We start from the raw sequence: 16,061 nt of genomic DNA on the forward strand, positions 1-16,061 counted from the left end.
GTGGTCTGCGGAAAAGAAACAGAAACTATGCGGCACATAGTGTTAGAATGTGAGGGTATCCATCCAAATCTACATGAAGGGAATATTGGGCTTTCAGAAGCCCTAGGATTTAAGGGTATCAGAGAGGAAGTTAACTTCAAGGCTGTCGAGGGGACGAAAAGAAGATTAGAATGCTGGTGGACGAAAAGCAGAGAGGGGAATATTGCCTAGGACAGTTACCACCTGTAACAGGGAAAAGAAAGTATTTCGGGCCTAATAAGCTTTAGTGCCTGCCCTAAGCAGCGCTAGTATTAAACCAAGAGTGTACAACATGGTTATATTAGTTCTTTTTGGTAAGATGACATGTCATCACCCCGCTTCAAAGGGGAAACCAATAGGAATCATCATAATCATCGGATGCCACACGAGCCCAGAGCACTAGCGCACAAGAGAGGTAAACCAAAGATTCACAGAAAGGATACGTCAAGAGTGGAGCGCGATCAAAGATACCTAAATTTGGGGCTTGTACACAGAGCTTCAGTTTAGGCCTCAGCACTGAGCAGCGCGGGATAGTGGAATGCATTTAGACTTCGTTTTTAAGGTGAATCTTATATGGCTAGGGTTCCGAGCATTTTTTCCTGTCCGCGAGTAGAAACGCCCGGCGGCAAAGCCAACTTCATGGCGAATGCTCAGCAAAAAAGAAAAAGGCCGTAACTAGTTTAAATCAAAACTTACCCGTTAAACAATTGTATGAAAACTGGCCGCTAAGATACGACTTTACCAGTTCTCAGAGTTTCATTTACTCGTCATAAATAGGTCAGAGTAGAGTGAAGTTGCAGACGTTAAAGTGTTTCCGTCTGCTGCAGTACACGGGCATCCACGGGATGAGCGTGGTTACAAAAAATAGCTGCGACTTTTGTTTTGTCGAAACTGTCCCAACAAAAATTACTTTTAAACTATACAAAACAATATCTCGGTGCGGTGTGTACATACATATATTGGCGCGTGACACTGTGGACTCGCCGCAGCGCGCTTTATACACTCGGGACGCGAGTCACATGTGACGCGGGAGTCGTCAAGTTAGATCACCCCACGCGACGCGGGCAGAGGCTCGTAGGGTTGAGATAACAGCGGAAGGCAGAGAGATAGCGAGCAACGCGCGCACATCCGCGAAACATACGTGGGCACTCTGCTATAGCACCGGCCCTATGACTATAGCAACACTTCTTCCCCCGAAGGTTTCCTTCCGGTGGCCGCGCGCGTTGCGCGACACCCCACGCTGCGCTCTAAAATAAAAGGCGAAGTACAGTATCCTCTGCGCACGGAAATGCTGATTCTGCTGGCGAAAACGGCGTCTATACAAGCTGCGAATATTAGTTAGGGGGACTCATTTGACGGACTACCTGTACGTAGGAACGCCTCCCAAAGCTATAGAGGCTCTGAATGCATGCCCCTAATTCACGGGGGTGCTGTTGGGGGTTCGTCGAAGCGCCAATGTAGAAGCCCTTGGTTAAGGCACTGTAGCACCCCGTGTGTCCCACGCGCATCGTCCGCGTCCGTGAGAGAGCTATTGCCTCCTTTCGACCATATTAAGTTTCCTGGGGACCTCTCAGATAAGCAATGCACGCTGTGGCAGTTCCTACCATAACTTCGCAAAGTTTCTGTACAAACATGACTTGGGTCTATTCACGTAAAATCTCTCTCTCTCTCTCACACACACACACACACACACATATATATATATATATATATATATATATATATATATATATAGATATATAGATATATATATATATAAACTCTCTCTCACCATCCACATGTCAGGAATAGCGCCTCACAAACTGCGTGCTCCAAATTCGCCCGCTGTACAAAGGAATCCATTGGTCCATACGGTGAGGCTTCGATCCTAACCGACCCACGAGAAAGCGCCCGCTTCTACCCAAATGTCGCGGCCACAGCCGCGCTTTTATCCAAGCTCCTGGTGGCAGAAGTGTCGTCAGAAAGTTCGGATTGCGCCTGAAAGCCCGTAAGTCCAGAGCTTATGCACAACTACGCCCGCGGACTCGGCCCTTGTGCAAAGGGTCGCACGTCCGCTCCGGCCGCACGGAGAACACGCGCACATGCAACAACTATAACAATAATAAATAGATAAGGACTCACCTCAGCCGTACAGCATGGGAGTGGTACGGACCTGGTCAGCGCGCCCACCTGAGGACAGCAAGAAAAGAGACGCACCAATGAATACTCGCGGTAATAACACTCCGCCCAAACCACCCCTCGAGCAACGACAGCAAAAAAGAAAACGGCCGTCACGTACAGGTAGCAGTGGTTTAGCGGGCAACGGAGGGAGAGAGAAGCAACGACGATGTTCTGCACCATTAAACCATCCCGGAACCGGCTAACCAGAAAGGAACGCGGCCGCAGTACCACAAGGAAAAAGGAGAAGGAAAACCGACGGAGGGATCAAAAGCCTCACTCCAGCGGCCGGTCAGTCAGCCCCGCCGTCTCGCACGGCTGTCAAAGTCAAGCCTTCAAGCGCAAGCCGTGCGCCTCGAAGCCCAACCAAAACCGACCGCGCAACCAGGCCTAACAGAGCCTGCCGACGACGCAAGAGGAAAAAAAACCACTGCCCCTAAGTGCTACGCCGGGCTGGCACGCGGGGAGGCCAAAGGCTTGGCAGCAGGTGGACGCCAGCAGCCCCCGTCTGCTGAATATGACGGCTCACCGTCGTGCCTGTCTGAGAGCTGTTTCCCGGCGATGATGCGGACGCTCAACCAAGGCAGCGCCGTCGTGTGATGGTTAAGAAGAAGACACAATATAGCTACCGCGCCCAGAGATCGTGGGTTACATCTTCGCTCCCGGAAGCAGTTTTCGGGTGTCGGTGTACTTGCTACGGCGAAGAAAACAACGCGCCCACGCATCCACATCAATCCGGCTCGAAAAACCCACCACTCAGGAACCTAGGTAAAAACAGCAGAATCGTGATATCTCGCATGGAGCGAGCAGTCGGCTCGGACATAAACAGCGCAAAAACGTATTGAAGAAGTATAAAATCTAACGCCTCTTTATCTACCGACAACGATGGTTGAGACGCTCAGCTTTCTTGTGAGAGACTCACTAGCTGTCGTTGGGCTGCGGGGCTTCACAGAATTTCGGCGACGGGACGGTCGGCTTCAGCGAGACCGACAAAGCTTCGCTTTAAAAACTTTTTTGTGCAACTCGCGGTGCAAATTCACTGCCCGCACAATTTCGATGGGGTAGTTTCCACGGCTCTGGAATCCGTTACAGCGACGTTGTTATTACGAAACGATGCACACAGCGAGCTTTCGGCCTCAACATTAGCAGTGCGAAAATCCATTGCACAAGGCTGGATAACTGCCGAGTAATCACTTCTGAAAGAACTGCGATGAGGCGGAAAGCTGCACATGTATGCACGTTGTCAGTGCTTATACCATGAACTCGCCCAAGTAGGCGGAGCCCTTCACAAGGTGTGCGCCAATTATAGCACAGCCGCGTATACCGGTCCTCAGTTACTTAAAATGTAACGTACATTAAACTTGGCTATATTATCGTAGTATTCGAGACAGAAAATTACTCCGTTATAAGCGATACTTCGTTAGAGGCGTGGATGATTTGCTCTCCGAATGCGCTGCAGTGAAAACCACGAAAAACTTCGTGTGAAGCGAGAATTTGGATACAGCGATTTCGTTATAAGCGAAGTATACCCTGTTGTCAATTGCACGAATAAAAAACCCCGCGAGGACCGGAAGAAACGCGACCAGTGCCCAGTAATTGCGGTTCAGTTCGAGCGCTGCAAGCTACAGCCCGAGACCCCTTCTTAAATACGGATAACTGGCACTAGACCACTGGAAAGAAAAATAATTAAAGCCGTTCCACTTAATGTGAAAGCTGTCGGAAGTGCAGAGCAGTGATTCGCCATAATGGGCTGTACCGCCGTTATCCGCTTACAGCTACCACCCCATGTAATTCAAATTTCCCGCCTCCGCAGTGCTCGCGCGCCCCCTGCCTGAAACTGCGCCAGCGGGAGTTCTGTTCTCTTTGCGCTCGCTTTTCCTTCCGCACGTGCCGGCGTTGCACTGCCACTTTTTTTCGCTTATAATGTAAAATCCAACCCAACGGGCGCCCTTAACTAAAGGAACGCGGGCGCTGATGTACCTACAGTTTTCTTTGCGCTAAACAACGGGAAGATATATGACAAGCGCCAGCGTTTCGCGACTTCCGAACGCTTATGATTATATAAACCGCTTGGCTTTCGAAGCCTCTAGGGTACGCCGCGAACAACAGCGTTACCCCGGGACGCCGCCTTGGGTCGAGCGAGCGAGCTAGGACGACAAGGCGAGCGCCTAAAGTGCTCTGCACTTAAAAGAACCGCAGCAAATTTCAGCGAATGTGATAACACGTTCACATGTCAGAAGGCACACCATAACAGGATCAGATCCATTGAACTGCGACCACGGGGAGACACATAACAGGATCAGATCCATTGAACTGCGACCACGGGGAGACACAAAATAGGATGCAGTTCGAGTGGCCCGGCGCTGCAGCCAAAAATATACGTGTGCATTAATGTTCCCGCAAGCGTGCCCGCACAACGACGGCGTGCCCGTAAGCCAGTGTAACAGATTTGTAACAGTCCTCTGGGATCTGAAACTGTGAACAACGGCTAGAAAAAGCGTAACCGTGCAGTGGTGTAAAGTGAAAAGCAGTGAAGTTGACTATAGTGTTGTAGTAAACTGTAAACTTAACAGCAGTGAATGCGATGGAGTGCAGTGTAAGTAGTGCAGTGGAGTCAACTGCGAGTAGGGCAGTGCAGTGCAATGCAGTGCAGTGCAATTTAGAGCGCTGTAGTGCGGTGTAGTGTAGCAGAGTGCAATGGAGTGAAGTGAAACGTAGAGGAGTGCAGTGTTTGGCAGTGGTGTGTATTTTAGTGCAATGAGGCATACTGTAATATACTGGGGGCAATGGAAGCATTGTAATGTAATGCAATGTAGAGCAGTGCACTTTAGCACAGTGGAGTGAAGTGAAGTACAGTGTAGAGCAGTGAAGTGGAATGTGGTGTAATTTAGTGCAGTGTAGTGTAGTGCAGCGCAGAGCAGTCGAGTGGAGTGTGGTGCGATGTAGTGTAGTGCAGTACAGTGTAGTGTAGTGCAATGTAGCCCACTGGAGTGGAGTGGAGTGGAGTGTAGTGGAGAGTAGAGTACTGTAGTGTAACCCTACTGCATTCAAAGAACACCCGACGGGAGACGGGACACTGCAAGGCCGTTTACGGGCTCCATAGATCACAACGCAACGGGCCTCCCGAAAGCTAAAGCGAACGTTCAAATAAGTTGCCCAGGGCGGCGCGGCTTTCACGGCCGCAACAAATTACTGCAATTCTGTACAAGTTTCATTGTACATTCCGACCTATGCATTCGGTTAGTGTTTGACTCAGTTCCGAATTCGCTGGCTGTACGCTCGACGAGTTCTCAAGGCGCGCTCTTTAGACTAGTTTCTGTAACCGACAAAGCACCAGGCATGGGGTACGTTGCTCCCAATGGAAGCAGGTATCAAGCGAAACCAAAACAGAGCATGTCACGTGAACCGAGGAAGCAGCACAACAACGCTGTGCTCATGAACCTAATGGCATTATGATAGGATACCGTTTAACGCCAAACCATACCACAAAAATGACGCGTATTTGAATAACTGGCTACTACTTTGACCGATCAATCAAAGCACAACCGCTTCGAAAGAGATCGCAGATGCCTCTATCCTCCCCACATTTAAGGGAGAGAGACAGGAAAGAGGGAAAGGGGAGTACCGTCAGATTTTTTTTTTTCTAAACCGACGCAAATTATGCCAAAATCGCCAACATTCAACCCCAAAATTAAGAGACGCTTTTCGCTTATGCAAAGCCCATCGAACTGCGACGTCTATTCAAAGCGAGCAAATAACCATAATTGGTTTAGGAAATAAACTAAACTAACTAGCTGAGTAACTATCTAAACTAAATAATCGCAAATAACTAAAGCACACAATAATAGTAGCTTCCAACCGCCGCGACGCCACCTGGTCGCTTTGCCAGTCAAACGAAACTTAGAACGCTGATGTCACCCGAATCACCCTCCCCCCTTCACCCTCTCCAGCCAGCATTCACCCGTGTACGCTCACCCACGCAACCGTCGTCAACTTACATTGGGCAGGTGTCCCGTGAGCGCAACATCCCGCCTCCCAACCACGCGGCGAGCAGAAAACAGCAATCCCCCTCCATCCATCCAGCGTGTCACCAGCGCACCAAAATCCCAATCCACACTCCTCAAGCTCCATTACTACAGCCTCGAGAGAAAAGAGCACTGACAATTCCCCTTCACTCCTACCCGGCTTCAATCTCGCGCGCGCATAACCGGACAATTTAGACACGGAGCAGAGAAAGAGAGAGAGGAGGAGGAGGAGGCCGGGAAGAAGGCGGCGTCGGCACGGCCATAGCGCGGTCAACAAACCACTCGCAAACCCGCCCAAGCGGAGCCGGTCAAGTCTAAACGCCCTCGAGGAGCGCCGTCAACGTCGACGATACGGTAGTGCCTACGTGCGGGCATCACGGGCGGACATGGAAGCCGCCGACCGAGGGCGGCGGAGCGAGCGGTCGCCAACCCCGCGCTCCGCTCAAAGGGGGGCGAGTCTCGAGGCGCTACACTGTATCTAACATTAAGCAGCCGTAACCGGACCAGCCATAACGAAACGCCGCCGCCGGCTGGCGCCTCGACCGGTCCCGGGCGCCGCGACGCCGTCCGGAGAATGACGGCGGAGGATGGAGAGGGGGGGAAACAAAAACAAAATGGCGGCGGAGGGAAGAGGAAAGGCGGACGCGCTCTCCCCGAATGATGCGCCCTTACGGGAGCATGACGAACAGTCAACAATAACACTGCGGAGGAGGTGCGCAAGGACGCGCGTCGAGATGAAAGAAAGAAGCGCGCGAAACGCGGCGGCTTTAACGTGCAAGGAAGCGGACGCAACCAGAGCATCCGCCAACTCCGGGGAACGACGAAAGACGAGGGAAAATTGCGTCACATTAAGATGCGCGCAACGTAACCCAACCGAACTTGTGTAAAACGCCTGGGGTGCTCCCGCTGTTGGACGCGAGGAAGGGTAACATCCGGTGCCAAACAAAGGAACCAACTAGAAGCCATGCGCTCTTGAAGGTAACAGGAAAAGAAACGAAGCAGTTCGTTGCGTTAAAAGCGACGTTACACAGCTTTCCCACTCCGGTCGACGCGTATTTTAAATTGAACTGCTTTTTTTTCCCCGTCCGGTAAGTTTGGTTACGCGGAGACATACGAGAAGAGCGAACATTCATAACAAAAGGGTGTTGGCCAGTGAAAGCGCCTACTATTTATTTCCAGCAGTGTCCACTGACTTCTTGAAACTACGGTAGGTATGATACATTTGTTTCGAAGGGCAGCACAAGCTGAAGGTTACCCACAGAATGAGGCAGCTTCAGGCGTGGTCTCCGCGCTCTTAGGCGCAACTTCTACGCTCCCCAGCAACATCGGCAGCCTTCTAAATTATTCGCCTCGGTTCTTGCCTTCTTGTTGCGGCAAACGGCGAAAGAAGAGCCAGTTTTAGCAGGAATGTCCCTCAGCCACGTTAATCGTCCACTAACTGGCACCTCCTCCTGCGACAGAACCCTCGCCCAGTCCGATTACGAGGCGGGCTGCAATATCCGAGTAATAACCCCCCCCCCTCCTTCTTACCCCAAGGGAACGCTGAAGGCCCATGTACGCCCTACACCCACGATCAGAGTGCTACGTGATTCGGGAGGGAAACACCATCCCGGGTGAGTCTACAACACCAGATAGGTGATACTAACCATACTGTGAGCCCGTTCTGAGCATCGCGTCTTATTTAGAGTGACCGGCTCGTACACTGTGGGCACCAGCCTGTGCTTCATCTTCTTCCCCTCATAACCATCCTCATCACCATCCTACCAACCCTCCTCTTGCGAAGATCGTCGTCATCGGAGGCTGGTTCCGAGTCCGCGACGGTTGCAACGCTTCCCAATAAACGTCCTCCTGCCCCTTGTCTCTCAAGGCCCTCTCAATACTGACAGTTCACCCCCTTGCCAGAACACGATGGTGTGTAACAAACTCACCCCGACTAACCAACTCAACTGTCGGCTCTCAGTCCCCAGCAGCTGTAGAGCACCTGACCACGGCGGCAGTCAGGCCAGCGATACAGCGTAAGTTGCTTAAAATCTCGGCTCCGCACGAGGTTCCTGTGGAATTCGAACGTGGAAACGTTCAACGCGGGTTCACTGTCTGGCGAGGGCAGCTTAGCTGTGCTATCAAACGAGGTCTCTGGCATTACTAACTGGAATATCACAGGTGTCAATTAACTGTGATATCACAGAACTAGGCGAGGTTATCCGGCGCAGAAACATACGGGCTGGGGTGCCCTCAGCTAGCAAACTCAAATGACGAATAGTAGGCTACCTCTGTCGCGACAAAGAATGCTGTACAACCAATGCGTATTTCCTGTGATGACTTGTTGGGCACAGACGTGGCGCTTTAACGTCGGCCCGTGGACACAAAGGAAAGCGGGAGTGAACGCTTAGGAACACAGGAACAGGAGACGAGCGTCCTGGAGGGAACAAACTCGGGTGGAAGGAATAAGCCAAATTAGGATAAAGACACGGACTTCGGCTGGCTTGGTACGCGACGAAAAGATAACCGCTGGACCTCGAGGGTTACGACCGTGGCTACCACGAGAAGGGACTAGAAGAAGGGGGGAAGGTCATTAACTCGATGGAGAGACGAACTACGAAAATTCGGGACCATAGAATGGCATCGGGCCGCTCAGGACAGAAAGAGTTGGAGGTCTATGGTACACGAAGTTAGCAGGACGACGACGACGACGACGACTAGCGACTTGCGGGCGTTTTTAAGGCGAAGCTTTCGTGGCCTCACTGATGGCGGTGTCGTAACCAAAACGCACCGCAGGAAAGCCAACTTTACACAATGGGAGGGCACGTGATGAGGATGATGATCAAACAATAAAAGAGACGCTTCCAGTACCCGGAATCGAACCTGTGTCGCGTTACGAACCCGACGTGTACCCGATTGCGCCATCATCGCGTTCGGTTCGCTCGGCGTTTGCTTTGGGTTCGCTGCGCGGGCGTTCGCTTTGGACTTGGGCTTCGGACTCGGGCAGTGGAGAATTTGGACGACGACGATGGGAGAAGGGGGGCGTGGGGGGGGGGGGGGGGGGGGGTCAGCTTTCTCGTGAGGGATTAGTTTGTTGTCGTCTGAGTTCGGAATTTGACACGCAGGCATTTGATGGTTGACGCTTGGACTTCCAGTGCTGCGGCTTTGACTTCGGCGTTTTGCCATTTGATTTTGACATGCAAGAAAGCTTCGCCTTTCAACCATCCTCGTTGTTAGACGAAAGAGCTTCTGATTTCATCGCGACACATTTCCTTCCGGTGCCACATTTTTCCCCCAAACATTTTTTTCGAGGCGAAAACACAATCGAGGAGATAGTAAATGGAAGGCGTTTCATGAATTCAAAAAAATTCAGTAGGGAATTCCACGACATGTGGCAAGAAGAGGACATATAGCTTAATTAAGACACATTGTGACGGTTGGCTGCAGCTTTACTCGTACAGCTACGACACCTGACGGCCGCTGCCGTGCAGGGCGCATGCACTGCGCGGCGAAGACAGTTGAAACCTCGGACATAGAACAAAGCAGACAAATTTGCATTTCATTCGCGGTTTTCAATTGAGTGCTTTTTATTTTGCAACTATTTATATTACTTCCTTATTTTCTCAACCGTTCATTTGCATCTCGCCGCGAATTTTTTTCCCCCCTTCTTGCCGCTGTCGTTCGTTTCGCTTCCGTCGTTTCGTTACAGGTTCGACACGAGCCAGCGACGAACGTGCGAAGCTTTCGATCTGCGCATGTCAACGAACAGCTACGACCGCTCGATGGAAACAAGGTTGACGCTCCTCCCCCTCCACCCCCACGTTTTCCCTTTTTCCACATTAATCAGGCCGTGGCACCGCCGAAGGACAAGCTTTCTTAAATGAAGACGCTACGTCGAGAAACGGGGCAAGCGAGAAAGAGAAACTAATCTCGGAGAGGCGTTCCTCGACGCCGTTCAGGGCGATCGGTCTTCCGAGCTAAGACACAATTTGCCGAAGAAGGCGGATGGATGAGGCAATTAACACGAGCGAACAGCTTCACCTAGGGGGTGCTCTGGGGAGTAGTTATGGGGAGTAGTACTACTCCCCATAACCTCTCTCCCAGAAACAAACAAGGGCACTCAGCTCAGCGTGCGATCATACCGGCGAGATTCCGTTCCCCCGCGGGCAGAAACCAGGCATTTCCTGCGCGCATCCAGTGTCATCTACTGTTTCGCTTGCAACCCTCCTTTTACTCTTTTATGCAACTGCTAAGAGAAACTTTGAGGGCATCATCATCAGCTTCGCCGTTCCACCTCGGTAAACCAGGAGGTGGAATCACGGGTCTTGGAACGAACGGCCAAAGTTCGAGCCCTAGCAATGTTGATACATTTTTAATACATTTTTAATACCCTTAATACATTTTTTCCCTAAGGCCCGCTATTTATGCGATATTGTAAAATGTAACCTCAGCTCAATTCTGCGCATTCTTTTGGCAATTGAAAGTGTTCTGGTCTCTTTCCAGCCGGTTTGGACGTGGGACGCGGAATATCAACACGTTTAATTGACGACTTGCATCTCACCGGTATAGTGACGGGCTTGTATACTGCCTATCTCTAAATAGAATGTCACGTCGTACCACATTGCCGCAGCCGGGATTTCGGAGTGATGCGAATGGCCACTCCCTGCCGGGGTATGTGCCACGGATGGAGGGATTGCGAAGGAGTTGGAGGGGGAGGAAGTTAACGACCAAGTGGGACGCCACCTCCGAGTGTGCCAACTTCAACGGTGCAGCGTTGTGCAGCTTCTGTGAATTCTATTGCCTACAACTGAATTTGTGACATAATAATGTACACTATTATATATATATATATATATATATATATATATATATATATATATATATATATATATATATATATATATTGAATGAACTGTAACCGATTCTCAACACGCCATGTTTATTCTCTCCTTGAACGAGCCCTGAGCTTCTTCCTGCTCTTCCAGTCGGCCGCCGTTCTCTTCGCTCTGTAGGTGGATTGGACACTGACCGCGCTTGCAGCTTTCCCTTGACAAAGCTTCGCGCCTTTACAATATATATATATATATATATATATATATATATATATATATATATATATATATATATATATATATATATATATATATATATATATATATACAGAAAGAAATGCCGGCAGTCTACAAGGCCAAAGGAGGCACAGGGGAATGGTTAGACTATTTTTTGACCGTTAGTGAAGATATATTTTTTTATTATTTACGTAGAAAGAAAGAAAGAAAAACACGCGCCCAGAGTGGGGACCGAACCCACGCCTTTCGATTAGATCTCCAATGCCTTACCAATTCGGCTATCTGGGCGACTGTGTTCTCCTTCACTTTCTGGGGTATTTATATTTACTACAACTGTATCTGACGCTTGAGGGTGGTAGCGAGCGCCACTCAGACTATACGGGGAGAAGGGGACCTTTTTTCGAACCCCTGGGCGTGACTCGAACGCCTACAGACTGTCATGAGCGGGTAACTGGCGGGAAACCCTCTTATGCTACCTTGGCATCAAGGCTACCAGAACCGAGGCCCTCGCTAAGCTTTCGCAGGATAATATGATTTGGAAATGAGGGTCTCGTTAGGAAAATACAGAAAGAAATGCCGGCAGTCTACAACGCCAAAGGAGGCATAGGGGAATGGTTAGACTATTTTTTGACCGTTAGTGAAGATATATGGGTTCGGTCCCCACTCTGGGCGCACGTTTTTCTTTCTTTCTTTCTACGTAAATAAAAAAAAATATATCTTCACTAACCGTCAAAAAATAGTCTAACCATTCCCCTATGCCTCCTTTGGCGTCGTAGACTGCCGGCATTTCTTTCTGTAGTTTCTTAACGAGCCCCTCATTTCCAAATTATATATATATATATATATATATATATATATATATATATATAGGAAGGAAGAAAAACGCGTCTTCAGTGGGTTCGGTCCTCACTCTTGACGCGTGTTTTTCTTTCATACGTAAATTTAAAAATGTTAACTTCACTAACCCTAGAAAAACCCTAACCATTCCCCTATGCCTCCCTCGGCGGTGTAGACTGCCAGCCTTTCTATATTCCCTCAACGAGCCCCTTATGCCTAACTTTATATCGCCACGAACCATGTTTTGGGGTTGTTTATGTTTTGTTTTTGCCGACCGGCTGCGCCGGGGTATGTTATCTGTTGAAGCGCATGTTCTATTCTTTATGCCGCACGTGTTGTCTCCTTTGATAGAGAGAGTGTCGCGAACTTACGTCACCAGCCTAGAATAATCTTCTATGTTCTACAGTGTTCTGGATGCAATTCGACTGTAAGAGAAGCCCTTGCGCCGAGAGATAAATGACCGCAGAGCAGACGCCTCGGTATTCGATTCTCCGACACTTGCCAACGCACGTCACTTTGTTGACTGCTGCTTCGCCGCCTGTGTATTTTTTGAGTTGTTGAAGGTGCACAAGTTCGGTCCAATAAACTTTTTTTTTCTTCAAGACAACTGTCATCTTCAGCTTCGTGACAATATATATATATATATATATATATATATATATATATATATATATTGTCGCGAAGCCCCGGTTCCATATGCTTTTTTTCAATTTTTTAGCATCCCTCTTCGGCCACCGAGGCCCCGCTTTTCTAAGAAACGTGTTGCCGAGTGTGTGTTGGCCCGTCGGCCGACCCGGGAGACGCGGCTCTCGAGAGGGACCATCGACGCATCTTGGGTTACGGCGGCCGCGGCGTTCCATGCCCCCCCCGTGGCGTGCGCGCTGGTCGCGTTCGGGCTCAGCGTTCAGTGTTCTTCCGACGACTTTCCCTTTTCCCCTGTTTGCTTTAGTGCGTTTTGTCTAACTACTTGCTCTACGCCCGTAATTCTCCAGGCGCGCGTTTTCGAGTCGAAACCTTGTGTCTGTGTTTTTGGTCTTTTCACTTTGGCGGGGACATGTCTGATTGGAGCTAAGAAGCGTCCTCCTGATTGGCTGCGGGTGTGCCTTAGCCTTTTTCCGCGCGGTCCGCACACGCTAGGATGCGCTTTTTCCCCCAGTGCGTCCCCCCAAAGCAAATATAACGCGGCCCCTCTGGCGATTGAGGGGGAGAAGGCGAGCAACACCAGGAGAGCCGCTTGCTGCCGTTCGTCGGGGCCAGACGCCGGGAGCCCTTCGCCCGCCGACCATGTTTCGTTAAGTACTCTGAATCTGTTGACTGCCTTTTTCATCTATGTAACAAGTGTAATTGTTTCAAATTCATATGTGCTAAATGTCACCAATGTCATCTGTAAAGTAAACAAGTTAACTTTAAAACCTCTTCGACGTCTCGACTTTTTCCTTCCGATCTTCATGCTACAGTAGCGGCAGTATGTAGCCAAAAAACTACGTTACAATATATATATATATATATATATATATATATATATATATATATATATATATATATATATATATACACTTGTCCGGCTTAAAGTATACTCTAAAGCAAACGACACCTCCCGACTCTCCGCCTAGTACAAAGCCGGCAACGAACGCCGCTGTAGAAGCAGTTTGTAGCACGCAGTCTGACGCGCGGCGTATTGCAGTTTATCTCAAGTGCACCTGCGGGCAGCAGCGAATAAGCGACCGTTACTACAAGAAAAAAAAGGAGGGGAGGCAACGGGGAACGAAGCGATGACGACGGCCCGGGGGAGCTGAAGGAAAGGCGAGGACGATACTATGTGGAACGCCGAGTAAATGGAGAAAAAAACGGAAACGAGGCGACGCCAAGACGAGAGTTCAACGAGCAGAACAGAAGCGACGCGGTATTCGAAGCAGCCGAGAAGCGAGGCAGGAGCGCACGAAATCGAGAAGCGGAACAAGCGCTCCGGCCGACCGAAGGAACGTTTGAAACTACGCGAGTGGACTGGCCGAGTGGATGGCCACTCCGTCGCCGAATTACGCAAGCGCTTCCTTCGCCAACACCATGTTTATACGGGAAGTTTATATGGCTAAGACTCCGTGTTTTTTTTTTTTTTTTGGGGGGGGAGGGTTCGTGTTTGAGAATGAAAAAATATATTGGCTGGCGATTACGATACTCCCTAATGGGATATTTGGGCGCAGCTGTTCAGCTGCTTTGACGATGCAAAATATGCTGAGGGAAAGAATTTCAGACGGACATATTTGAATGGTTAAAAAAAAAAAAAAAAGAACTTGTATCTGCAGCGGCTGACCAAGCACATGCACCGGTTGCCTCGCTCATTGGTCAGACCTCACTCGAGGTTCGAGCGGTTCAAATCGCGAGAAAAACAAAACGTCCCAGCAGGTGGCGCGCGAGCAGTGCGAAAGCGGGAAAATTGAATCGGCCAAACTTTACTTCGCATTAATCATGGCAACAGCAAGAGGGAAGGGAGAGAGGGAGAGGAGTTACGCTGCAGGTGCGGTATTAGGCTCTCGTCTTTGGACGACATTTGCAGCGAAGCACGCACACACATGCGAGATTTTTAAATGCAGAGCATTTCCGTAACTCACGGTGTCACCCGCGTTGACGTCCGTAGTCGTAGTCCGCACCCCTCCCCCTACACTTTATAAAAAAAATACTATCCGGCGCCTGGATTCGATCCCTCGACCCTGCGGGCGGAACGCGAGGTACATGGTGCTCTACCCACTGCGCCACAAAGCCGACACAGAATGGGAGGCTACGAACGCGCCTTATATCCTTGACTCATTCAAACTACGTCAAGAAGCTGCTGATACAACGCATTCACTACCACCAACTCCCCAAACACTAAACGTTAACGCAATACACCCACCCCCTATGCGACGCATTTACTCGAGTCCCCCTCGCGGGGAGATGGGCCCAATTTTTTAACAGATCTGCGCTGGAGCGCTCGCGGTAGAGCGCTTCGTAACGGGTACTAAAAGAACACCGGAGCACTCGTTTACGCCTCGCGCTAGAGAGCTTCGTGCTTCGAAGACAAAAGACTTTTACAGCAAAGCTGTACACTGCTACCCCGCAACGGTTTTATCTACGTTGACAAAAACGCTAAGGCGCCGAGAATACACTTAATAGCCTGCATGCTGCGCCCCGCCCCAGGTTTCACGTTAGTGGAGATGGCCGGGGATTTTTTTTTTTCCGCCTATGTTTCTCAATTAAGAGACGCAACCAACCGGCGCCAATTCACGCTCTGTCGCCTCTGGAACGCCGACGAGATGACACCCCCTTAAAAGGGAGGACGCGGAAATTCAACGCATCCGCTTCCACCCAGCGAGTTATGTCGGTAAGCTGCCACGGCTGAAATTCCGTTACACCGACTCCGTCATAGAAAAGACGGCCGTTTCATTTCCCCGCCCCACGTAATGGTACCGCTATCGTGGGATAGTACTCGTATAACTAATAGGGGACATGAGGACAAAATACACGCTTGTTCAATTGAAACGAACTAGACTTTGGTAGCTCACACAGCCCCGTTCCAGCCACGAAAGACGAAGGAATATTGAAAAACTTTCAAATTTCGCGCTACAGTGACGTAACATGAAAAGTGACGTGTTATGGACCGCGTTCGCATTCGAGTGACACGATCAGAGGGAACTAAACTGCCCGGTCATGTTTCTTATAATCGCACAAACATGACTCTGTAACGCCATCGAAAAATCGTCCGAAAGTGGCCGGGGAGTCGTTACTGCTTCAACGTGTTAATATCTCGATTATTTCGTTGAAGTTGGCGATAAAACTGGCGCTGTTGTTTTAGGAACAGAACAGCCTTTTTAATGAACTGAGCTTGTATTTTGTCTTCATGGCCTCTTTAAGTGAGACGGCGGGGTAAACCGACCACATTTGCTTCGGCTTGTAGCTTAATTCAACGACTGAACAACGTTACACGCATTGATAGATGATA

The 16,061-nt window shown here is 49.8% G+C and overlaps 1 protein-coding gene across 8 annotated transcripts in view; it reads right to left on the bottom strand.

The window, feature by feature from the left end:
• LOC144158922 (uncharacterized) overlaps nt 1-16,061 on the bottom strand; it is a 233,401-nt gene that overhangs the window by 121,887 nt on the left and 95,453 nt on the right. For all 8 annotated transcript variants that reach the window (XM_077690120.1, XM_077690114.1, XM_077690123.1 and 5 more), the window contains exon 2: nt 2,140-2,187. The gene's annotated coding sequence lies outside the window, so the exon portion shown is untranslated. The remainder of the gene's footprint in view (nt 1-2,139; nt 2,188-16,061) is intronic.

The sequence above is a fragment of the Haemaphysalis longicornis genome, unplaced genomic scaffold, assembly GCF_048455015.1.
Source record: "Haemaphysalis longicornis isolate Haplotype H1 unplaced genomic scaffold, Haemaphysalis longicornis Haplotype H1 scaffold_10, whole genome shotgun sequence".
NCBI classification, from domain to species: domain Eukaryota; kingdom Metazoa; phylum Arthropoda; class Arachnida; order Ixodida; family Ixodidae; genus Haemaphysalis; species Haemaphysalis longicornis.